This window comes from Convolutriloba macropyga, chromosome 14, assembly GCF_964194025.1.
Source record: "Convolutriloba macropyga chromosome 14, txConMacr16.3, whole genome shotgun sequence".
NCBI lineage: Eukaryota > Metazoa > Xenacoelomorpha > Acoela > Convolutidae > Convolutriloba > Convolutriloba macropyga.
The window spans coordinates 24,094,309-24,120,818 of NC_134481.1; the positions used below are offsets into that span (position 1 = coordinate 24,094,309).

At 31.1% G+C, this 26,510-nt stretch overlaps 1 protein-coding gene across 1 annotated transcript in view; it reads right to left on the bottom strand.

Moving 5' to 3' along the window:
- LOC142353713 (importin-8-like) overlaps nt 1-25,402 on the bottom strand; it is a 371,797-nt gene extending 346,395 nt beyond the window's left edge. The window contains exon 1 of the mRNA XM_075406045.1: nt 25,393-25,402. The gene's annotated coding sequence lies outside the window, so the exon portion shown is untranslated. The remainder of the gene's footprint in view (nt 1-25,392) is intronic.
- Nucleotides 25,403-26,510: the final 1,108 nt, after the last annotated feature.

Genomic DNA, 26,510 nt, shown 5'->3' on the forward strand with positions numbered 1-26,510 from the left:
TCCACATTTATAGTTACACTCTAAACATTGTAAAAGCATTTATAATAGGTAAACTTTAATGTCTCTGATAATATTTAGCCATAATTTCAATTAAATCTTTAGTATTATCTTTAGATGTGATACACTCTGCTAAATATTTATTTCCTAAAGTATTGGGTGTTTTAGTTTTACATCTCTTATCTAAGATCAAATCAAGGTCTAATTCTTTTTTATCTTTAACTAAATTTATAATCTCTTCTCTAAATTCTTCATTATTTATATATAATTTGTTTAAAAACCTTCCTCCGTTTCTATTCAAAATTCCCATCTCTTCATTGACAAAGTCACAGTTACACTGATCAGTATACGAACTTTGTTCATGGTTTACCAAACTGCTTCGTGTTTCACCTTCCAACTCTTCTCCATATCCAACATTAACTAATCTATTTACTTTACTCAACATTGTGCTTGCTCCCATTGCTACAGTTCCAGCATTTCTTGATATTGAATCGGGATAAATATAACCAAATATAATTAAACCTGTGCCTATAATTCCACCAATATTTGATAAAATTTTCATACCCCTTCCCATAATCATTTCTTTAGTTAGAACATCATTCTGTATTTTAATATTATTTAAAGTAAGAAGTTTATTAAAATAAAACTGATATTTATCATGATTAATAACAATTCTATCTGTTGCATTAATCATTAGTGGTTTCATATATGCTATAAGTTTATTTATGTCTTCTCTTTCTAAATCATCTTTTAAACTAAGAGCTTTTAAATCAAGGAAACCAACTCTTGAATCATATATCATTGTTCTATTATTACTAATAATAATAAAAGCATTTTCCTTTTTATTATATTTAATTATACCATAACGAAGTTCATCTGACATTCCATCTGTATAATTATAATAGTTACTATTTAATTCACTAATTATTTTATTGAACTCATGTTCACATTTATATATCTCATTAAAGTTTTTAAATAGGTCAGGTCCATTATAATTTGTTAAATAAATAGTATCACAACTCATTCTTGCTGTATTAATTATTTGAGCTGGTTTATGACACATTACAATCATTTGAATATTATAATGTCTACCTTCTGTAAAATAATAACCTATATCCTTATTTAACCTATCACCCATATCATCAAGTACTATTACACAATTTTGAAATTTATGCATATTATTTTTTGTGATCATATTTATATCACATTTATTAAACCCCGTATAAAACTTATTAGACTCAGGATCTATCCAGTCTCTGTCATCTTTACACACTATAACTATAATTTTAGCTTGATCTTGATCAGTGAAACTGCTTCCCAGATCTTGAACTTGAACTTAATCTTGAACTTGATCTTGATCTTGAACTTGATCTCGATCTTGATCTTGATCTTGATCTTGATTTTGGACTGAGTATAATTTTAAATATTGTCTAATAAAATATGTTTTACCTGTACCCGTTCCACCATAATCAATAGTATATAGTGGTGACTTTTCATATTCAAATCTAACTAGACTCCTATTCATAAATCCACCAAAGCTTTCTTCTAGTTTTGTATATTTACTTGGTCTTGAATCATATATTATATAACAAATTCCAATTATAATAATAAAAATAAACACCGCACTACTTGTTTCCATTTTTATATATAAAATTTATAAATATAAAAATGCTCATCCTAACTTTTGAGGAATTCAATAATAAATTTAATATCGATAATAATGCTATGAGTGATATCAGAATAAAAGATATAGGTAAAGATATGAGTCTAACACCAATTGAGATTGTAATGAGAGATCAAACTCCAGATAATATCAGGGATCCTAACTTCAACATTATTGTAAATCTACATCCGACTGAAGGTACACATTGGGTTTTAGTTATAAGAAGAGAAGATCAGCGAAACGTTTACACCGATGGTCCAACATATTACTTTGATGGTTTTGGTGTAGAAACTCCACCTTTATTTTTAGAAGTATATGTTGATCTAGGCTCTAATGAAAGAATACAACAATATGATGAATCTTATTGTGGGCCTTATTGTTTATATATGATCTGTCTTATTGATAGAGGATTTAGAATTAAAAGTGCTTTGAATATTCTAGTTAATCAATGTAAATATCCAGGAATATATAATGAGTGTTTTTGTTTAAGTTGTAGTAGAGGTGGTGATAAAGATAAGGATAATGTCATTGATAATGATTATGATCTACGAAGTAGCTTTGCTAATAATGATAATGATAATGATAATGATCTGCGAAGTAGCTTTGCTAATAATGATAGTGATATTGTCATTGATAAAGATCTACGAAGTAGCTTTGCTAATAATGATAATGTTAATGATAATGATAATGATAATGTTAATGATAATGATCTACGAAGTAGCTTTGCTAATAATGATAATGATAACGATAACGATAGAGATAATTTTATGTATCATGGAACCTGCTTCGCAGATCTATTTGATGAAAAATATCAAAGGAGTAAATCTAATAGGAATAGCAATAGTAATAGCATTAGTAATAGTCCTACTAATAATATCCGTGAAGCCGTTTCACTGATATCTGTAAACATAAATGATGGTCTATATTCATGGTTAAATGATGATGATATAATTAGTGAAGCCGCATTCCCAGATAACTTTAGATGTATAATATCTGGTCCTAGTGAATGTGGTAAGACATTCTTATTGAAAAAATTAGTTCTAGCTAGTATATACTTTGATAAGCTATACATCATTGGACCTACTGGTGATCAGTACCATGGTATAGAAAGAATAAACCCAAAAGCAGATGTTGAATTTATTAAAGATATAAAAGATTTACCATCTCCTGATAAACTACCCAAAGACTCAAAGAAACTAATGATATTTGATGAGGTTAGAGCCAAAGAACCAGTTATTAATGAATACTTTTGTATAGGTAGACATAATAACTGTAATATGATATATCTTAATCAAAACCTGTTCTCTCTGGATAGGCAGAGTGTTAGAGAGAACTGTAATCTATTTATTTTATTTGAACAGAGAGGTAAAGTCCTAGCATCGATATATCAAGATTTCTTTAATAATGTTGAACTTAGTTATAATGATTTTGCTAATATATGTAATAAGGTCTGGAAAGAGCCTTATAATTATATTGTCATTGTTATAACTAAAAATAAAAATATTAATGGTAAACTAAGAATTAATTGGGATCGGTGAGTTTTGTAGTTAAGTTTAAGTTAAGTCATAAAGATAAAGACTAAACTAGATCAACGAAGTTGCTGTGTTAACACAGATGTAAAGTAAAACTTAATACATCACCATTAAAGTCTATAGGTCTTCCATGCTCATCTTTAATATAAAATTCTATAAGTTCTATTCTATCTTTAGTTACATTTTGATATAAGATATTAGTTGGTATAATATTTATCAAGTAACCTGGTGGTTCTGTTAGATTAAAAGTATATAGTATGTCTGTATCTATACCATTATCTTTAGTTCCAGATATCATATTGCAATGAATGTTAATAGTACTAAAACCCATAAAATCAATAATTTTCTGAGATTTATATCTACCTTTTTTATAAATTATTTTTCTAAATCCTAGTAATGAGGCTAGTGAGTTTTCTATATCAAAGCTGAGTGCTCCTTGTTTTATTTCCATTAAACATTTCATCGTATTCTTATCAGGTTCTACTATAACATTACCATCAGTTTCTTCTTTGATTAATTCTGCTATATCAGTTAACTCATATGCTCCCGGTGTAATAGTTGAATATGGCAACGGGATTCCTTTATAATTATGATTAAGTATAGATGTAATGTTTGGGATTGAGGTAGAGATAGGGTTAAGGTTAGGGTCAGAGCTAAGAGCCTGAGATAAAGCTTCATCATCTTCTATAACAGTACTAGCATATAAGAATTGATTATTTCTCCTATTCACATTAAACACCGAATTATAAACAGATAATCTAATTAAACCTAATTTTGTTGTATTAAGTATAGGTTCACTAAAGTTAAACTTTTCTGTTGGTTTTATCATTCTAAAGTTAAGTGTACGCTCTTCTTTAGTTTAAGTTAAAGCTTCGTGTTTATTTTGTAGTTCAAATAGAATCAAGTTGTCTGTCATTTTTTATCTAATAAAAATGGATTTAAATTTGGATGAAACTTATGGTTACAAAAATGATATACATAATAGTAAGATTTTAAAATATAAACCAATTAACCTGGAAACAATGAATACGATAAATACCAATATTAATATCATACTCAATAGAGAAGAGAATCACTTAAATTTGCGTGATTCCTATCTAGAGATAGAGTTTGTTGTATCAGATGATGCTGGTGGTGTACTTGCTAATGATGCTAATATTAGATTAGTTAATTATGGTATGATGGCATTGTTTAGTTCAATTAAGCTTGAAACTAGTGGTGGTAGGACTATTGAATATATAGATCATTGTCATCCTAATCTCTTGATGTATAAGTTATTAACTAGTACTGATGATGAATATGAGAGTGGTTTTGTTAAAAATCAAGGCAATAGAGATAGTCAACTTAAAGGAGACCATATTGCTGCACAACGAGGTCATATGTATATGATGATTAGGATGAGTGATCTATTTGGTTTCATAATTGATTTAGAAAAGATTATATATGGTTTAGGATTTAAACTATTATTAAAAAGGAATAATAATGATAGAGCTCTATATAGAGTTAATGCTGATCCTGGTGCAGTTGCTAATGATGGTAATATAGAAATTAGAGATATATCATGGTGTGTACCTGGTATTGATCCTAGTAATGATAATAGAATTATTGTGCAAAAGGGTTTAAGTAAAAAGAATAATGTAGACTTTAGTTATTATGAAAGAAAGACATTTTTATAAGAATGTACCCAATGCTACTAACTTCTTGTTTGATCTAGGTATGGAAAGTGGTATTGAAAGACCACAATATATTATAGTTGGTTTTGAAAATAATAATGTAAATGAGCAAACTCTTGATGCAAGTACATTTGATGTAATGAATGTTACTGAATGTTATTGTAAGATTGCTAGTGAGTTTTATCCCGAGGATAGAATGAATATTAGTTATGGAACCAATAATTATAATGAGGCTTTTAAAGAGATTGTTAGCTTTAATAAAGATTATAATGGGCTACCACATAATATAAAACCATATAAAAATCATAGAACATTCAAAAGTAATTATAGAATATATGTATTCGATACTAGATATCAAAGGGATCATATAGGTCCACAACCAATACAACTTAATTTTAAATTTAGTGCTGCAGTTGCAGATGTTATATGTCATGCATTAGTATTAACTAGAAAGGTTATTAGTGTGAATAGTGATGGTAATAAGATGGTAGACATAATATCATAGATATAATTTAGGTCATAGATATAATTTAAGTCATAGATATAACTCTAGCGATAATTATAATTTTAGATATAACTCTAGCGATAATTATAATTTTAGATATAACTCTAGCAATAATTTATAACTATAGTATAATATAGTTATTGTTATAATTATATACTTATACTTATACATAACCATATACTTATACTTATATTTATAGCATCGATATATCAAGATTTTTTTAATAATGTTGAACTTAGTTATAATGATTTTGCTAATATATGTAATAAGGTCTGGAAAGAGCCTTATAATTATATTGTCATTGATATAACTAAAAATAAAAATATTAATGGTAAACTAAGAATTAATTGGGATCGGTGAGTTTTGTAGTTAAGTTTAAATTAAGTCATAAAGATAAAGACTAAACTAGATCAACGAAGTTGCTGTGTTAACACAGATGTAAAGTAAAACTTAATACATCACCATTAAAGTCTATAGGTCTTCCATGCTCATCTTTAATATAAAATTCTATATATTCTATTCTATATTTAGTTACATTTTGATATAAGATATTAGTTGGTATAATATTTATCAAGTAACCTGGTGGTTCTGTTAGATTAAAAGTATATAGTATGTCTGTATCTATACCATTATCTTTAGTTCCAGATATAATATTGCAATGAATGTTAATAGTACTAAAACCCATAATATCAATAATTTTCTGAGATTTATATCTACCTTTTTTATAAATTATTTTTCTAAATCCTAGTAATGAGGATATTGAGTTTTCTATATCAAAGCTGAGTGCTCCTTGTTTTATTTCCATTAAACATTTCATCGTATTCTTATCAGGTTCTACTATAACATTACCATCAGTTTCTTCTTTTCTTAATTCTGCTATATCAGTTAACTCATATGCTCCCGGTGTAATAGTTGAATATAGCAACGGGATTCCTTTATAATTATGATTAAGTATAGATGTAATGTTTGGGATTGAGGTAGAGATGGGGTTAAGGTTAGGGTCAGAGCTAAGAGCCTGAGATAAAGCTTCATCATCTTCTATAACAGTACTAGCATATAAGAATTGATTATTTCTCCTATTCACATTAAACACCGAATTATAAACAGATAATCTAATTAAACCCAATTTTGTTGTATTAAGTGTAGGTTCACTAAAGTTAAACTTTTCTATTGGTTTTATCATTCTAAAGTTAAGTGTATGCTCTTCTTTAGTTTTAGTTAAAGCTTCGTGTCTATTTTGTAGTTCAAATAGAATCAAGTTGTCTGTCATTTTTTATCTAATAAAAATGGATTTAAATTTGGATGCAACTTATGGTTACAAAAATGATATACATAAAAGTAAGATTTTAAAATATAAACCAATTAACCTGGTAACAATGAATACGATAAATACCAATATTAATATCATACTCAATAGAGAAGAGAATCACTTAAATTTGCGTGATTCCTATCTAGAGATAGAGTTTGTTGTATCAGATGATGCTGGTGGTGTACTTGCTAATGATGCTAATATTAGATTAGTTAATTATGGTATGATGGCATTGTTTAGTTCAATTAAGCTTGAAACTAGTGGTGGTAGGACTATTGAATATATAGATCATTGTCATCCTAATCTATTGATGTATAAGTTATTAACTAGTACTGATGATGAATATGAGAGTGGTTTTGTTAAAAATCAAGGCAATAGAGATAGTCAACTTAAAGGAGACCATATTGCTGCACAACGAGGTCAAATGTATATGATGATTAAGATGTGTGATCTATTTGGTTTCATAAATGATTTAGAAAAGATTATATATGGTTTAGGATTTACACTATTATTAAAAAGGAATAATAATGATAGAGCTCTATATAGAGTTAATGCTAATCCTGGTGCAGTTGCTAATGATGGTAATATAGAAAATAGAGATATATCATGGTGTGTACCTAGTATTGATCCTAGTAATGATAATAGAATTATTGTGCAAAAGGGTTTAAGTAAAAAGAATTATGTAGACTTTAGTTATTATGAAAGAAAGACATTTTTATAAGAATGTACCCAATGCTACTAACTTCTTGTTTGATCTAGTTATGGAAAGTGGTATGGAAAGACCACAATATATTATAGTTGGTTTTGAAAATAATTATGTTAATGAGCAAACTCTTGATGCAAGTACATTTGATGAAATGAATGTTACTGAATGTTATTGTAAGATTGCTAGTGAGTTTTATCCCGAGGATAGAATGAATATTAATTATGGAACCAATAATTATAATGAGGCTTTTAAAGAGATTGTTAGCTTTAATAAAGATTATAATGGGCTACCACATAATATAAAACCATATATAAATCATAGAACATTCAAAAATAATTATAGAATATATGTATTCGATACTAGATATCAAAGGGATCATATAGGTCCACAACCAATACAACTTAATTTTAAATTTAGTGCTGCAGTTGCAGATGTTATATGTCATGCATTAGTATTAACTAGAAAGGTTATTAGTGTGAATAGTGATGGTAATAAGATGGTAGACATAATATCATAGATATAATTTAGGTCATAGATACAATTTAAGTCATAGATATAACTCTAGCGATAATTATAATTTTAGATATAACTCTGGCGATATTTATAATTTTAGATATAACTCTAGCAATAATTTATAATTATAGTATAATATAGTTATTGTTATAATTATATACTTATACTTATACATAACCATATACTTATACTTATATTTATAGCTAGTCAGCTCTAATTGTTACTCTTGTTACTCTTGTTAACACCCAACTATTTCTTATTAGTATTAACAAAACCTTTAGCATAAATAATGTCTAATTTCTTAATATTCTCTAGAGCCAAGCCTCTAGCTTCAAGCTTAACCTTGGGCTTGGGCTTGGGCTTGGGTTTAATAACAACAAAAAGATTATACTTTTTAACTTTCATTATTTTATATATATAGAAATGTGTCTTTTAAATAAGTTCAAAACTAATTCATATTGTGTTGGAGGTAGACAGTATAGTGGTACTGTTAATATATGAGGAGCTCTCACTTCAAAAGGTACTAAAATGTTAAAAGGTAATTGTGTTTTATGTAGAAGGAATAAATCAATGACAGTATCTGATGCAACAATAGAAGCAGAAGGACTTAAAGATTTCTTCAAAAGTGTTGGTAGGGCTGCAGTTAACTTTGGAAAGAAAGTTGCTAATAATCCAGAAAGAGCATTAGAAATAGCAAGTAAAATAGGAAGTGCAGCTGCATCTAGAAACCCTAAAGCAGCTCTAGCGGCTACACCCGATTTAATTAAATTTGCAACTACTGATGAAGGTATAAAGGTAGTACAAAAAAGAAGAGGGTTATACTTAGGTACAAAGAAAAGATAATTATTTGATTATGATTATAATTATGATTATATTATGTTTATGATTATGATTATGATTATGATTATATTATGATTATATTATGTTTATGATTATGATTATAACTAAGATTATGATTATATATTTATCGATCGGTGTAACCGCTTCGCGGATAAATATTAATACTAATATTATTATTACTAAAAACATTGTTATTACTAAGCACTAATATCTTTAATCTAAAAAAATACTCAGCTTGTTTTTCTTATTCTTCTTATAATCCTCATAAAACTTAACAAATTCATTATACTCATCATAATCTATTTTATTATCATTCATTGATTAAGTATATAGTTTATTAAACTTATCACTAAACTGTTTACTTAAAATATACATTTGTGAAAACTTTAAAATTTTATTTCTAATTTTAGTATTAATTGTTTTTGATAATGAACCACAAACAGTTGCTGTAGCAAAAGCTGTTGGTATAGAATAAGTTAATCCTATACCTGTTAATGCAACTGATGTTGTTGTTGCAGTTGTTGCTATAGATGATAATACTATTTCTGTTATCTCAGCTACGTTAATATAATTTTTATATCTGCTTAGCTTCCTATTATAGTTATTAGTTTCAGTTTCATAATAATTTCTAATATCTTTTGTAATGTTAATATTGTTGTTAAATTTATTATTAGCTTGAATCTTTTCGTTTATCAATCTTTCTGATACTGATGACAAATCTGGATATAGTAATCTCTCACTCGGTGCTGTTGGATTGGTCATTGCTTTGCTTATTTTCATTAGCAAAAATTCTTTTATTTCTTTCATTATATCTTCCTGATTAAAACTATAATGCATCTCAAGTCTGTCTTTCTCTTTATTATCAATTAACTTACTTTGTAAAAGTATAGCAATTATATATTGTACTATAACACCTCTAAGAGATTTATTGTATTCTTTCATTTCTCTCAGACCGTTAGTAGAAATTTCATCTAAGTGTATGTTAGTTATATTCTGATTAAACTTATTATTATCAAATTCTTGCTTTAATTGATTATATTTAGAGATAGTATCTGCAGCAATTTTATTACAAAACTTAACAGTATTTCTGACTTCATTTGTTGATTCAATAAACTCATTAATTAGTTCTTCATTAACTTGTGTTTCATTTAGTTGTAATATTTTGGTTGTAACTTTATCAAAATCACCCTTTCTTAGTTCAGTTATGTTTCTACTTAAAATGTCTATTTTATTAGAAGAGGATAATGAGTTATTGTCACAATACTCTTTATTAACAACATCTTTTTCATCTATTGGAGGATGAACATTTGTAATTTTTCAGGTAACCTTCATATCAATATTATCATTATCTTCTAGGAATAACCCACGAGCTTTACTTAGTGTTAAGTTGTTTCCGTTCCCTATATGACGTTTCGCTTGATTGAATCTGTTTCTTGTCATTATTTATTTTAAGAAATATATTAAATGATTCTAAAACTTTATCATTAGATTCAAAATCAAACTCAGATTTCAATAGTTCCTGTTCATAATATTTGCCTTCTATTATCTCTCCATTAATATCTTCTATTTTATATGTTGGTGGATGTGTTTTTAGAACTTCATTCACTTTAAACAATTCTCTATTCCAATTAGAAGTGTAACCTTTAGAGAAGATATTACGTTTATCTACATTTCTTAAATAATCACCAACGTTAAGTTTAGGTTTAATTTTCTTAAAACTAAAAGTGTATTTAACTTTATCAGGATTATTAGAAGCATCAACTTTGTGTCATATTAATTGATGAGTGAAAGTTATTGTTATATGTTACAACAGCATCATTTAATATATTTACCCAATTACCATCACCGTTGATGAACATTGGTTTATTTATTATGTGTAATAATGTTCTATTAAATCTCTCTATGAATACAGCCTTTAAATCACTAAGTAGAATATAGCTCTATCCCTGAAGCGGCTTTGCCGGTTTCATATTCTTTAAGTAAAGATTTAAATGTTTTATTGTAAAACTCACTACCTCTATCTACCCATAACTTTTCTGGTTTTCTAGGTTCAGAGCCACCTTGTGGATGTTCACTTAATACAATTTAAAACCATTAGTTATAGATAAACCAAATTTATTCTTTAAAGTAATAGCCCATGCATATTTTGTGAGTATATCTATAACTGTTAATATAAACTTAAAATTATTATTGTATTTACTTAGAGATGACTTATCAATTAAATCAGCTGACCATGTTTCATCTTTATATAGTGGTATTATTCTTTGTCTTTTAAACTTCGTTATTTGAGGACTGAATACTTCTTTAGCTAGTTGTTGTTGTTGTTTTTCTGACGTTTTATTTATGGACATAGTCATCTGCGAAGCAGGTTCCCTGATGGACGTAGTCATGGTTTCACCTATTTACCATAATTAAAAACAAAATTATCTAGTTGGTTTTGATTAATAATATTCATAGATAATAGTTGCTTTGATATATCTAGCATTTCATCATATAATTCATCATGACCAGCTTTTGTTTCTAGTATTAATAATTCTAGTCTTTCTACTAAATTATTTGGGTTGTCATTCAATCCCCTGCCAAATATATCATCTCTTACCTCCATTATACGTTTTATTGTTCTACATCTAGCGCTTTTCTTATCCCCTTTTCCTAAATCATATCTAATATCCTTTAAAAACCTTTAATTTTGTTTTCATCTTCCTCAACCTTATCATCATATGCTACATTTGTTTTAGTAAGAAAATCAGTAAATCCTTCTAAAAACACATATACATTATCCGTAACTAAAAATGCACCCTGCTCTAGAGTTATATCAACACCATTCATTTTATATCTCCTACTAGGTAAATCTACGAGTTCTAATTTTAATTGAGGATTAGTTTGAGCCCCCATGTCATGAAGAAGTTTGGCTATTTTTGTATCAACATAAACTGGTGCTATAACTTGAGTTTGCTTTATGGTCCCCTTTAACGTTTCACCAATCTGCGAAGCAATTTCACCCATCTTGGAAGCAGTTTCATTAAACTGGGAACCAGCTTGCTCGATCTGCGAAGCAGTTTCACTAATCACTTGGTTTGTTTATCTAACTCTTGATTTTGCCAATCTATAGCTCTTAATGTTTGTTCACTTAATGCTAGATTCCGTTCATTGTTTTCACTGATAGTTTTGGTTAGAGGATCAAATAACTCTTCTATTTCACCATAATATTCTTGTTGTTTTAATTTATCTTCTAATCTATTTCTTCTGCTTTGTTTTTCTAGATTTTTTAATTCTATAAGTTTATCTAGTTTAGTCATTTTATATGTATTGAAAAATTATAATAAGAAAAAAAATGGATAATGAAAACAGCTTCTCTCTTAATCTAAAAAGATGTTTAGCTTGTAAAAGACGTTGTAATACTGTAGATGAGTTTATTGATCATATTAAGGAACCAAATCATGATGATTTAATAATTTCAACTCATTCTAAATATGTAGATGGGGCTGGGAAGATAATAAAATTTCTAGAATATAATAAAAATATAATAGCTGGAGCTACACTACATAAGAATACAATCGTGGGAGACACTATGGAAAAATATATGGCTCAGATAATGATTTATAATATACTAACTACCAACCCTATGGATGTAATGAATGAATTAGGTCAATAATTATTTGTTATAAAAATTAGCAAAGCTCATTATATAATATAATAGCAACTTCAATTAACTTTCTTTCATCATTAATGGTTAGTTCTAGAATATTATTAACCAGTAGGTCTTTGTCTCCATCTAATGATATGCGAAGCAGTTTATTAAATCTCTTTTGAATAAATATAGATTCTCATCATGAGGATAGCTTTTAATATTATTTACATAAAATCTTTTATCTTCAAATGTGTTTAGACTAATCTTACTTGTTTTTGTTGTTGTCATGTTATTACCAACTTTTTGTATTCTACATTCATCTACTGTTCTCTGTGTATTATTCATTAATGCATCATAATAATCTATGTGCCTAGCATTATTATGCTTCTTTATTCCTTTTTCTTTAGTGTTTTTAGGATAATTTTTGAAGCTACATGTTTTTGGGGAAAATACTATAAATTCCTCATTAATCCTACTTCCCAGCTCGTGCTTAAACTTACCGGGGACTTTATTATTAGTTTTTATAGGTATGTCTAGATTACTTAAGTCCATATGCTCATCACTAACTTTACCTCTCACTATAACTTAATACGAAACTGTCCGTATCCATATAGTGAAGTGTCAGATCTTTGAGGTATGGTTGTAGAATATTACAGAATACATCATACATGTGTAATTTACTTAATTCTAAGATAGTAACACCTACATATACTGGAGAATCATATTCAATTTTTTTCTTTATATATTCTATTTGGCTATAATCTCTATATCTAGTTATATTCCTAAATGTTGGTTTACTTACACTTTTCATTATCTTTTCTTCATCATGCAAGAACCTACTTTGAAAGAAGTGTAGAGGATTCATGCACATTCTTCCATATAATGAGCTATTCATTAATTTCTTTACATCCTTTTCTGCTTCAGTTTTAGCTGTTGCTCTTTTATTTGTATTGTTTTGTATATAATCTCTACATATGTAGTCTTGTTTAAATTTAATTACTCTATGTATTTTTGTTACTTTTACTCCCATCTTAACATAGAACTTTAACATCCTATATTGAACCATATATTCTGTTTTGTTGTTTTTGTCTATGATTAATTTCTCGGATCTTGCTTTACTTTTCTCTCTTTGTCGGTATCCCAATTCATTATCATTTATCTTTCTCTTATTAGGCATTAGTGCTAACTGTTCTGTTCTCTCTTTACATTCATTAGTATAATCAATATCACAAACTATATAGTAACCATGATCACTATCATCTGGAGTATTGAATATTACATCTAGAGTAGTAGTAGTAATAAACTCAAAATCCTTATAAGGTAACTTTTGCAACATTGCATAACCATATAGGTTGTTTGCGTCTATGTACCATATGGTCTTACCATCACTGTTATCTATATATCTATCTCCCATTATTCCACATATACCACCTCTCTTTGCTCCAACAAAATCATCTAGCATTTGTTTATCTTGCAATGTATCTAATGTTACACCGCTTGACATTAACCAACAATCAAAACTATAACCTGGGAGACTTACATAATGTAGTGGGTTAAGCTTGAATTCTTTCATACTTAGTTTAACATATTTATTCATTCAGTAGTCTAATATTTCCACATCATTTTGTAAATACTCTATAGTTAGATCTTTACCAGTTTTATGACTGTTGTCTTTATTAAAGATATCGACATCTTCTTGTGTTGGTAATTTATTATGTAGAGAGGATTTGAAGTCTTCTATTTTTAGATTACCTATAAGATTATTATACGACTTTGTCGTGGTTCCCAAGGAGTCTAAACCAAAGTATTCATATGGATATAATGTTTTAGTTTTACACCCATATATCTTTGCCATTTGATCTAGGGGCATAGCTAAGAAGTTATAACTATCTAAGAATTTAAGACAATCAATGCTAAACATCTTAGAGTTACCAGCAGCTAGTGGTATGTTATCCACTTTACTTTTATCATTATTCTGTTTGAAGAGTTCACTGTATAGTAGGTTGAAGTCATAGCCAGAGCCATTATGGAATATTACTGGAATGAAGTTTTGTTGTTTGTATCTTAGATTACATATTGTACATGCTGGTCCTCTATATTTACCAGTTTCATGACAATGATCTCTTACTTTATTAATACATGTTTTGCTGCAGATATGACAAGTGTTATTAGTTTTATGATATAATTTATCTTCTGTGAATATCATCTTTTCATTATGTTTGAAATAATTCTCAGTTTCTATTTCTAATAGATCTCTAGCAAATCTTTTGATGCAGCCTAGACCGAAGTAGTGTTTGAAGTTACCTTGCCAAGTGTAACCCACATCTGTTGGAATATGTTCAGCTATTACATATTTTAAATCATTAGTTGAGACTTCAACTATGCAACATTCTATATCGGCAGTTATAATATTTTTTATATTCTGACGTTTGTGTTCATTTATAAATGTAATGTTTTTTCTTAGGACAAACAATCTCTGGTTTGAATGAGTTGTTGCATTCGTGTATATCATATTTAATTTGTGAGCTAAACCAATAGGTACACCTATCACAATAATAATATTTAATGTTGTTGTTATTTGGTCATTCTAACAAGGCTTCTATATTTTTTATTAGGGCACAGTGTTCTATTTGACCATTACTCCAAACTAGTATTCTTACATCTTTTCTATCTTTATTAAAATCATCCACTTGCTTAAACAATTCTATTTTACCATTACCACAAGGTGTGTATACCCAAATATTAATATTATACAATTTCTGTTTTCTTATTATATAAGCAAAATCATCTTCATGTTGTTGACTTGGTTCAATTAGTTTATCTACATATTTGCTTTCTCGAGTTGCATGGTGTGGGGCGGGATGTAGCCAAGCAGTTCTAGTTAGTTTTAAGCAATTGTATTTATAACTACGTATATTTAATATCGATTTAGAATTTTTGAGATCAGGAGGTAAATCTATATAACTACCAATAGATGCTTTAGTTGGTTCAATGTTAAACTGAATACTTCTTATTCCAAGAAACTCAAAATAATAACCATAACCTTCATATATTTCCTTTTCGAAATCTAGCCACCGATTGAAATCACCATATTCATATGTTGCATTATTATTAATATAATCAGTATTGAAAAATATTTTAGTAGTTTTAAATTCTTCTTTGGTTCTCTTCTTATAATCACATTCAGCCGTGATCTTATATTTAAAACTCTTAATTTTACGAAACTGGTAACAGTTTTTAATTTCTTCTAAAGAGAATAATTAGTTGCTTCATCTATATCTTCAATGTAATTCCCACTTTATCAGTAATATAAAATTGTCTCATGTTCTGACTTGAGTTTATATCGAAGTCTTCTGTGTTTTCTAGATACATGCGATTGTGACTATATGAATTAGTAGTTAGAGCTACTTTACTCCTAATTTCTTCATGACATTCTTTACATATAAACCTAATCTTAGAATAGATATTGTTTTCAGTTTCAGTTTCTGATTTAGTTTCTGTTTTAGTTTTAGCCCTAGTTTTAATAATATAAGCATCTTCATCCAAATTATACACCCTCTCCGAGATTTCCTCTGCTTCAGACTCAAACATTTTCTCCAATAGTTCCTTATGTTTGAGATCGTATGATTGATGCCTGTATAAAGCCTTCTTTGATTCAAAGGATAGATTACAGACATCGCAGAAGTTTATGACACTAGTATTAGTTGATTGAGACATGATGTATTTTTAGGGGAATAATCAAAAAATAATTTTTCAAAAAATGAAAATGAAATGCAATAAATGCATAAATAAACCTTGGAAAGAATGTTGTAATAATTGTAAAGAATTAGAATATTCTTGTTATGTATGTAAAAATAAGGTTAAAGATTATATAGAACATTTGGGATATCATTATTCTGATCCTGATCAATATCTAACATGTAGTATGTGTAATGTTTATAAACATATATCATTATATAGATTTAGAAATAGGAAATGTAGACTATGTATTTATCTTCATAGATATAGATATGGTCACACTAGAAATTCAGAGAGCATGTTTATAAGTATATTATTCAAGAAGACATAGAAAAACACTAATCACTGTGTTTCCACCGATCTCAGTGTTTTTGACTGTATACCCATCACAGTGTGTCCCATATACAGTCTCACAGCAGGGATCATCCTTTTTAAGAACTGTGAATTTGGTTTTTTATCTCACTTAGTTTTATAGTATTTCGTCAGAGTCGGGGGACGTTCACTGGAGTCAGTGAGGAAGGAACCCCAAACCTTCCGTTTGCTAAAGCAACTTAACTAGACTCGATGATTTAACCACTACACCAAGTGAGACAGAAAGTTTTATTTTTAAATTGACTAAATATTGATTAGGGGATATATGAAAATTTTTATTATTTTAATATTTCTTTCAATTTTTGTTCAAGTTTTTTCGCAAGTTGGTTTTACGTGCTTTTTACACGGTCTCATCGGCGAAGCAGTTTCACTGATTAGTTTTATACTAGTATCTGGGGACGTCCACCGGAGTCGGTGGGGATAGAACCCAAACTATCCGTCTGATAACAGTTAATTACCAGCTTAACTCTGTACTAGTGGTTTGCACTAAGTGAGACAAGAAATTATAGATTTAAAATATAAAAGAAGTGAATATAGAGCTAATATATAGTAGTGGATAAAACAAGGGATTCAACAAACAGTTAAATTTGGCCCGATTCGACATGCGCGATTAGCGTTAGGAGAAAGGGACAAATTTTGCTGGTGGTTGAATCCCTTGTTTTATCCACTACTCTCATGTCAATAATGTATGCGAGGTATTGATTTCCAGCTAGTGTGCATTATGCCATATATGGACGCAGGGTCATGGTAATATCGCGTCGTTCCAAAGGCATGTCTGAGGTATAGCCATCATCTATTTGCCGTTTGCTATTCGTGCTTCGTTTCATTCCACGTTGAGTAAACAGGTCAACTCGGTCCATTTTTTCTGTTTGCAATTTACTTCCGAGTCAATGTTTATCGAATAAGTTTTGCTATCTAATGCATTGCTTCTAAATTTTGTTTACTTTTCCGATGAAAAAAATTGCGTTACCGCTTTCCAAAAGGCGTCCCGGTTGAGGTCATTAAACGCTGCACTGAAACCAACAGAAAATAAAATCACTGCTCGTTTAAACTCTAGATATCATTGTTTCCACACGCTCTTGTCATTCAACGAGAGAAAAATCAGTGTACCCACGATCTTCCTCGGCACACGTCTTTGTCTTTCTATTGTATGCCAATCAACATCTTCATTCGAGCTGTTTAATGAACTGCCCAACAAAGCAGCGGCATACCTCAATAATATGCCCAGACAGCATTCTATAAATTTTTGCTTGTTAGTTTGTGAGCTTTTTCTCGTGAACGCTAATTCAACGCCATTTGTGCCTCATTTGATGTTCGTGTTAAAAGGTTGAAAGAGAACCAGTAAAAGTAAATTGAAAGAGAACCATTAAAAGTAAGAGTTTGTCAAAATTCAAAAATGGTCAAAACTGAAAAATTTTACAAGTTGGGACCGCAAATTTGTCCACCCTCCCCATTTTTCCACCCTCGGTTAGAGTAACCTCTAAGCTATTCAAGGACCCAACAAACGTTATCGCATCAGACCTACAAGTGTGACCATTAGCACTTGTATGCTGCAAAATTGGTATTTTTGATATTTTGTTATTTATAGTCAAATTTCTCAAATTGATAATTCTATGATCCTGCAGGTGTTTAATTATGGTTGGATGTCATAAATTTGAGGCATTTAGATCTACGTACGTATCAGCCTTGCTTATGTCAACAAAAACAAATATTGCAGTAATTTGACATTTACTATGTAAAAATTGATCTAAATCACTTATTTGATTAACCCTTCAGAAACGAGTAGCAGTGATAATAAAAATGATATTTACCTTATTAGTTGAGTAATGAGTTCATCTTGTATTTAGAACCATTAGAAACTGTTACCAAGAGCTGTTGGGTCTCAGAATAGACTAAAATTTGATTCTTCATCAAATTCAGTCTTTTTTTAAGTTTTGCTAGATCTTAAGATATTTAGAGTTTAGGTAAGTCGAGCTTTCTGATAAGATGTTAGCAACAATACTACCTACTGGCTGAAGCCTTGAAAACTTCAGCACGAGGTTGAACATAGATTATCACTGAGGATTTTCTTCACTTCAATCAATAAAATTAAAGTTACAGTCCTTTAAACATCCGAGCGACTAATTATTACGAGATCATTAGACTGCCGGATTAATTGAAGAACAGGGCCGGCGTAAAGCTCGAGAATTTGGCTGTGATATTTAAGTTTTGCTCAAATTCTTGAGCAGCCGCAACAGTGTGCTAGAGATAGGAAGCCTTGAGGAACAAGAAAGAATCAGAGAACAGGTAATAAGAGACGCCCAAGTGAGAGAGCTTCAGGCCAGGTGATGTATTGGTAAGCACGCTAGGCTTGCACGTAGTAGATTCACAACAGTTTGAGTAGTATAAAATGTAGAACACGTGAAAAGCTGGAATTGAAGCGCTGTTTTCTCAAATTTGTGTTATTTTTTTTCGACTGTGCACAAAAAACTATTTGGTTTCTGTCAGTTGAAGCAAACTGAGCAGGTTGCATCACAGTTTATATGATAAAACACAATTTCCCCAACTATTGAAAAGATTATGCATACTGTATCGTAAAATGCCTCAAATTACCAAGCTAGAACATAAAAATACCTAATTTATGGCATTGGTTTGCGTGATTATATTCAAAGCTGACTCCCATCCCTATCAAAGTTTTCAAGGTTTTTCATATGTCAAGATGCAGACAAGGTAATATTCTGGTGAATAATTCTGATCCTAATACCGCTGTCAATTTTTTTTGGGTACTGTACGAAAAACATTCAGAAGTTCTTCATCCGGGCTATGGTGTGAGAAGAAAAGATGTTGTCAGAAATATCCCCTTTGGAGTTGATGTTAGAAAAATTAGAGAGAGCAACAAAATGTGAATTGTGTATAACACTAGCTTCACTTACCACGGTAAGATGCTCTAGGTGTTCAACGTATACTTGGACAGAGAGATAAAACCTAGAGCAACAAGAACGAACGTGCGAACGGATTATAAGAGATGCCAGATCTCAAGAGCTTCAGACCAGCTGGGGTAATGGTTAGCACGCTAGGCATGCATGAGATGCGCAACAGTTTGAATAGTTTAAAATGCAACACGCGTCAGAAGCTGGAATTGAAGTGCTGTTTTCTCCATTTTGTGTTAGTTTTTGTTTTCGACAGTGCACAGAGAACTCCCAGGTTGAGGTCCAGACCCAAATTTGCTTCTGATCAGACTTTCCAGACGGCAATTATCTCTGATCAGAATTTCCGGACGGAAATTCACCCTGATCAGACTTTTCAGACCCAAGTGACCTCTGATCAGACTTTCCAGACACAGAAGGTCTCTGAACAGACTTTTCAGACCGAAGGTGTTCTGATCAGACCATATTCAGACCATGGTCCAGACTCAATTTCAGACCATTGTGCAGACCTTAATCAGACTATGATCAGACTCAAATGCGCTCGAAGCAGTTATGATCAGACCCAGTTGCGCTCGAAGCAGTTATGATCAGACCCAGTTGCGCTTGCAGCTATTTTTGATCAGACTGAAGTGCGCTTCAAACCGGTTCTGATCAGACTCAAATGCGCTCGAAATAGTCTGATCAGAGACAGATTTTACTTAGTCTCCTAATTTTGCTATAATATATTCATTTCATAAAAACTGATGTTTACAGTATTTAATTCATCTAAGGAAAAATCAATTTTAAAAGGATTGCTAAAGAAAACAAAACCCAACTGTTGAGAACAAATTTTATTTAGTGTACCGATTAGTTTATAATTCTTACTCAATGGATGAGTTAAGACAGCTTTCCATAAGAAACGTCGTGGTCTCCAGTTGATCAAAATTTCTTCTAAAGGGGACCGGCCTCAGCTATCTGCCGGACTCTTTTTTTCTGATCAGAGCTATCGGACTTTAGATGAGTCTCTGATCAGAAAGCTGCTTTTTGGCTGCCTCTTGGCAGAGTCAACATCTTTCAGTAAAAAAAACAAAAAAAAAATGAAAAAAATAATGCGCTCGAAATGGTCCCTGATCAGACCAAATTGCGTTTGAAGACATTTATGATCAGATCCAATTGCGCTCGAAGTCGCCTCTGATCAGACAAAAGTGCGCTCGAATCCGCCTATGATCAGACCCAATTGCGCTCGAAATTGCCTCTGATCAGACCCAAGTGCGCTCGAAATCGCCTATGATCAGACTTTTCAGACCAAAATGACCTCTGATCAGACCATCTCCAGACCATGATCAGACCGTAGTGCGCTCGAACTTCCGAAAAGACCCTGTAATTTCGGTCTGGGAACACACGGGTGTGCGGTTGACTGGGTCTGATCAGAAGTCAATTTGGGTCTGGACCTCAACCTGGGCTATTTGATCTTTGTCAGCCCAGCGAAGCACTTGGAGCAGGTTGCATCACTGTTCATGTGATGAAAAATAATTTCCGAACTATTGAAAAGATCATGCTCTACCATAAAAGGCCTCGAAATGCCATGCTAGACCATAAAATTACCCAATCTGTGACGGTGGTTCGTGCGATCATAGTCAATATTGACCCCGTTTTTACTAGACTCTTCAGGTTTGTTCATTTTTCCTGATCTAGACTAGGTAAATCTACGTATTGAACCTCTTCTTGGCTGGAGGTATGAAGCCTCGAGTATCAAGAAAAAAAACACGAGATTTGTTTATAAGAAGTGCCCAAGTTCGAGATATTCAGACTATTTGGTACACAGGTTAGAACAATCGGCTTTCAAGTAAAATATTCTGTTTCGATTCCAGTAATTGTCTATTTTCACAATATTTGCGCCTGCTCAGACCCCTCTAACAAATGATAAGCAGTAAAATTACCTCATGTATTTTATCGAAGTCTACCAAGTGCAAAAGCTTTAAAACTCCGCTTAGATTACAACATTTTGCTTCAATCTTAATTTCAGAGGATTAAAAAACCGTTTCTGCCAGAACCTTCGGCAATCGACAAAGCAATCGACAAAATTCAATCGACAAAATTCAGGTACATTGGGTTTGCTGAGGCTAATTGTTAATGGTGTTTACAGATTTTTTGTTTCCGAATCTGATTACAAACAGAACTTAAAACCTTGTTTGGCTTAAGAAAAAATTTCTTTATACGTCTCCCCCTGTTTAATGTTGCATGAAACAATCGGATCGTCAGCTCTCGTAAAAACAAATAAACTTGTAATTTTGAAAACATGGGTTCTGAAATCTTGAAAAACAACTTAAAATTTTGTACCCTGAAAATAGTTATATTCGACTTGGATCTTTTGATTGTTTCATTCATCGAGTTAAGTCAAAATCTACGGAGCATTGGACATATTCTTGAAATTTTAAATATATATTGCTGCCAAACTTCAAAATTAATCGGTAATTTATTGTCATTTCTCCGCAGATGGCCTAAGAATCATTATTTTATATTGGCAGTTGTAGAAATGATGACACAATGATCAGTATTAAAGGAACAGTTTGAAAAAGTCGTCAGTTTTGTTGAAAAAGTGAAAACTCAGCGGAAAGTTCTAAATTGAAATTCGATGGATTGAAAAACACTGTAGTTTAAAGTTATAAAACAGGCTGGTAAAAAAAAACAAGAGAGGGCTCCTCTGATTCTGTGCACAATCACCGCAAGTTCCGAAACTCGCATCGAATAGTATTGTGAAGGGCAAAACTAAATGTATTTCAGCCTTTTCTTTAAATTTCGATAAAGGTAAGAGCCAAGAGTTTTAAAGAAGCGAATTTTGTCTAAAATTAAAATAAAAAGCTCATTACACATACAGAAAACCCTAAATGTTTGATTGAGAATTCTTCAGAAATCACAAATCGAAAGAGATCATTTTTATATTTTCAAGGCTGTACAATAAGCATTGCTATTTTGCGTTACTCTTTGTCTTACAGATGCAATTAGCGGAACAGGAGCTAAACTACAATGCCACAATTGGAAACAATTGGGTAGGTAATTTTACTGATCAAAATTCAAAAGCAAGAAATCTTGTTAAAAGTTCCAAAGCAAGAAGAGATCTGGTTTCTTTTATTGCGTCGTCTTGAGAAAGAGAGAGCAAAAGCAAAAGAAAGAGAAGGCAAATATTTATTGGAAAAAGGTTTTGGCATGTATAAACCAAAAGTAATTGATGTGTAGCAGCACTTCTGACATTTTAAAACCCTCATTAGACACCAATTTCTTACTACCACTTATCATTTTATTTTCTAATTAGGTAAATATGCTGTCTGAGAAGTTTCAGAGGCATTTTTTCAGTCTTCCTCTAAAGTCTTCCTCTTTTTTCAGTCTGCGGGATAATTCTAAGACGCTCACTGGGGGTGACAGACCAACTTGAGTCGCGCACTCACTGGGGGTGCCAGACGCACTTCGGTCGCTTACAGGGTGTACCTGACTACAACTTTTAACTGTTTCAGTGCCAATAAGCATTGGTAAAATGAATTATGTTCAGAAAAATAGAGGCTGTTTATGTTCATGTTTTTTCGGTTTTTCAGTAAAAAAAATTATCCGAAACAAGGAAATATATTCAGCTCAACGGCAATTGCCAAAACTTAGTTTTTAGAGTGGTCAATAGAGTGGTCTTCGATCTTCATCAAATAAAATTGGGTATTGCTCCTCAAAAAACATTCTCCTTGTTGGTTTACTATCTCTTCTTGTTTCTGGGGACTGGCTGTTTTTTTAGTTGTATATCTTCGCACAGATTCTGGATGGAGTTCTGATCAAACTGTCTAAACCGTAGATAGTGCGGCCAGACTCTGTGGAGTGGTCGCGGTTTACCCCCGTGCGCGACCCAAGTCGGTTTGATCAGCGCTGGCTTCGGTCGCGCTCGGGGGTAAACAGCGACCGCTCCACAGAGTCTGGCCGCACTATCTACGGTTTGGACAGTTTGATCAGAACTCCATCCAGAATCTGTGCGAAGATATACAACTAAAAAAACAGCCAGTCCCCAGAAACAAGAAGAGATAGTAAACCAACAAGGAGAATGGTTTTTGAGGAGCAATACCCAATTTTATTTGATGAAGATCGAAGACCACTCTATTGACCACTCTAAAAACTAAGTTTTGGCAATTGCCGTTGAGCTGAATATATTTCCTTGTTTCGGATAATTTTTTTTACTGAAAAACCGAAAAAACATGAACATAAACAGCCTCTATTTTTCTGAACATAATTCATTGTACAGCCTTTCCATAATTATTATTGTACAGCCTTTCTCTGAACATTAAGTGCGTCTGGCACCCCCAGTGAGTGCGCGACTCAAGTTGGTCTGTCACCCCCAGTGAGCGACTCAGGTCGGTCTGGCATCCCCAGAGCTCGACTGAGGTCTGAATGATGAGAACCGATTTTTATTTGGGTGGTCTGATCAGAGCTGGCTTGGGTCGCTCACCTCGTCCTGGGTAACTATCAGGTCACATTAAAAACATTTGAATCCTATTTAGGCCCGTGACGTTTTTCTATGAAAGGACAGTTTTAGTTTAAAATGATGAAGAATTGCGATTACAAAATTGATTGTTTTGCATCTTTCCACAAAAATAATTGTACTATGACTAGCATCTTTCAAAGTATCATCTCATCTCTACATATGTTGCTATTAATTAGGTGCATGGTATAAAAGTGCAATTTAGTTATTTCGTTTACTGAATTCTGGTGACTAATTAATTTTCACCTGACTTTTTGTGTGTTTTCTGCAGAAAGAAGAAAAAATTAGAGCAACATTTTAGCAACATTTTAGCAATTGGACAACTGTTTTCAGAAAGTTTCTCATATAATTTTACAAGAAACTAAACTACATGGAATGAGCTAGGTTGATTTCTTTCAATTTTTGGAAGATGATCGATCACTATTTTTCAATATTGCTAATAATTAGAATATTGTCTTCTCACTGACAGAAAAGTAATTGAACGAAGATTTAACAATTTGGGAAAGAATGTACCAAAGATTATTAATAATATAATATAAAATCTGTTTTATTACTGCGCTTAGAACAAGGAAATTTTTTGAAAAATACTTTAAAAAAACCTGTGGAAATGACGTACAAAATATTGTGAGTTGAGGGTTTTTCTCGACCACAACTATCAGAGAAATGATGAAAACAGACATTTGAAAAAACAAACAACAAATTCAAAACAATTCATAGAAACTTAATGATTTTTCTCGCCAAAATCTTTAAAATAGATTCCATACATTTCAACATTATGATCCAACAAACCTTTAAACCAAAATATATCCATTTGGTTTTTCCAGGCTCTAAGAATTAGAAACAAAAGCTCAGCAGTTTTGAAAAAAGACAAAAAATTTAAGTTGTTGTTAAGCAGGCTCGGTAATGTTCGTTCGCACATAAGTTTCCGACCCCGCTCATCCACTTTTTAGACCTAATTTTCTACACTATGAGGAAGAGATAGAAAACTCTCAAAAATTCACATACTGATCACCAAACCACTGAACAAATAAATTAGTGCCAAATTAAGTCGCTGTTGAGACTTGATGCCGCATTAGCTGGCCATTAACGAGAATACCAGACAAGACAAAGTTTCAAATAACAAAAAACATTAATTCTATCCAAAAGCCGATGTCTGTATTCGAAAAAAAAAACACAATCAAAAACTCAAAGTGGCATCGGATAAACCGTGAACAATACAAATTGTGCCCTGCATCAAAGTCACTTGGTTTTAATGAGACACTGTAACAATTCGACAAAAACAGCGAAAAATGCAAAACTCAAAATTAATTTTCTATTTTTAAAAACAATTTTTTGTAACTGATTAAAACCATTAGGTATCAACTGAAATGCATTACAAACAATCATCAATTGAGGGAGCGATTAGAATGTTTTCAATTACAATTCTTTAGGAAGCAACTTGTCAATATTCATAAAATGTCATACGGCTACAAAAAGAACGAAAAAATCAGTCAAAATTTAAAAAAAAAACAAATAATTTAATAAGAAAACGGTGTCACAAGATTAAAAAAGTTTGATATTGCAATTTAACGCCGGAGGGACTTCTCCTTTATTGTGAGATTTTGCAAGGAAACGAAAAATGGGTTGATACCAAGAGAAAACTTTTTTTTATATGAAAATGCGCAGTATTTAAGCCAACAAACCATTAGTTGAAAACAAAACACTTCTAAAGACAGACTTTTAGCCCGCTAGAAAGAGCTGACAATCTGCATAAGCAGAGACGAGCTAAAAACTGGCAGAAGTAGGATGAAAATTGACTAAGTTCAAAAATTCATTAATTTTTTTTGAGAATCATAAAAAAGCTAAGCTTTCAAATGAAAACAAAGACGAATAGTCTTGCAACTCCTTAGAAAACCAATTGGGCTTGTTATCAGAGAGACTAGGTCATAAGGGAACAGAAAACGCGATTAGGGGTAGAACTAAAATTTTCACGAACAAATTTACGAAACTACAGTATTGAAACCATGAAAACTATAAGACATTATAATCCATATAACCGAAACATATTACCATTAGAAAATTGGTGTGTGTTTTAGCCAAAAGTTTATAGTACCTGTCAAAATTGAGATTGAACTGCAAAAATATTCTTTTTTTAATTGAAATTAATTAAATTTAAAGACAAAAACCTTTAGCTATAAACTGAAATCAATAGTTTAGTTCAATTCTACATAAGGAGGGCATTGTGATTCTGCATTGTCCAAAAGAACTACAAAGAGGAAGGCATTGTGATCATTCATTATCCGAAAACAACTACGGAAAGGACGTTAAATACTAGTAAAAATTTGAAATCGAATAAATTGTTCAAGAGAACAATGTGTCAGCCGCCAAAACCTAAAAAACTTAAGGCGCCAATTGGAATTGTCATGGCTGTTATAATTGGTCAATTAAACAAAAAATGACATCAAAAAATGCGCATAAATGTAAGAATAGCAACAAACTTTTAATTCAGAAAAATTGAGGGTTGAACTGGATTTACTGAGACACAGTTTTAAATTGACAGAAGTAAGATAAAATTATGCAAAGTTCAAAAAAATCTGTTTTTTTAGTCAACAATTATATAAAAAGTTATAAGAGCCATTAGATATTAAAGGAGA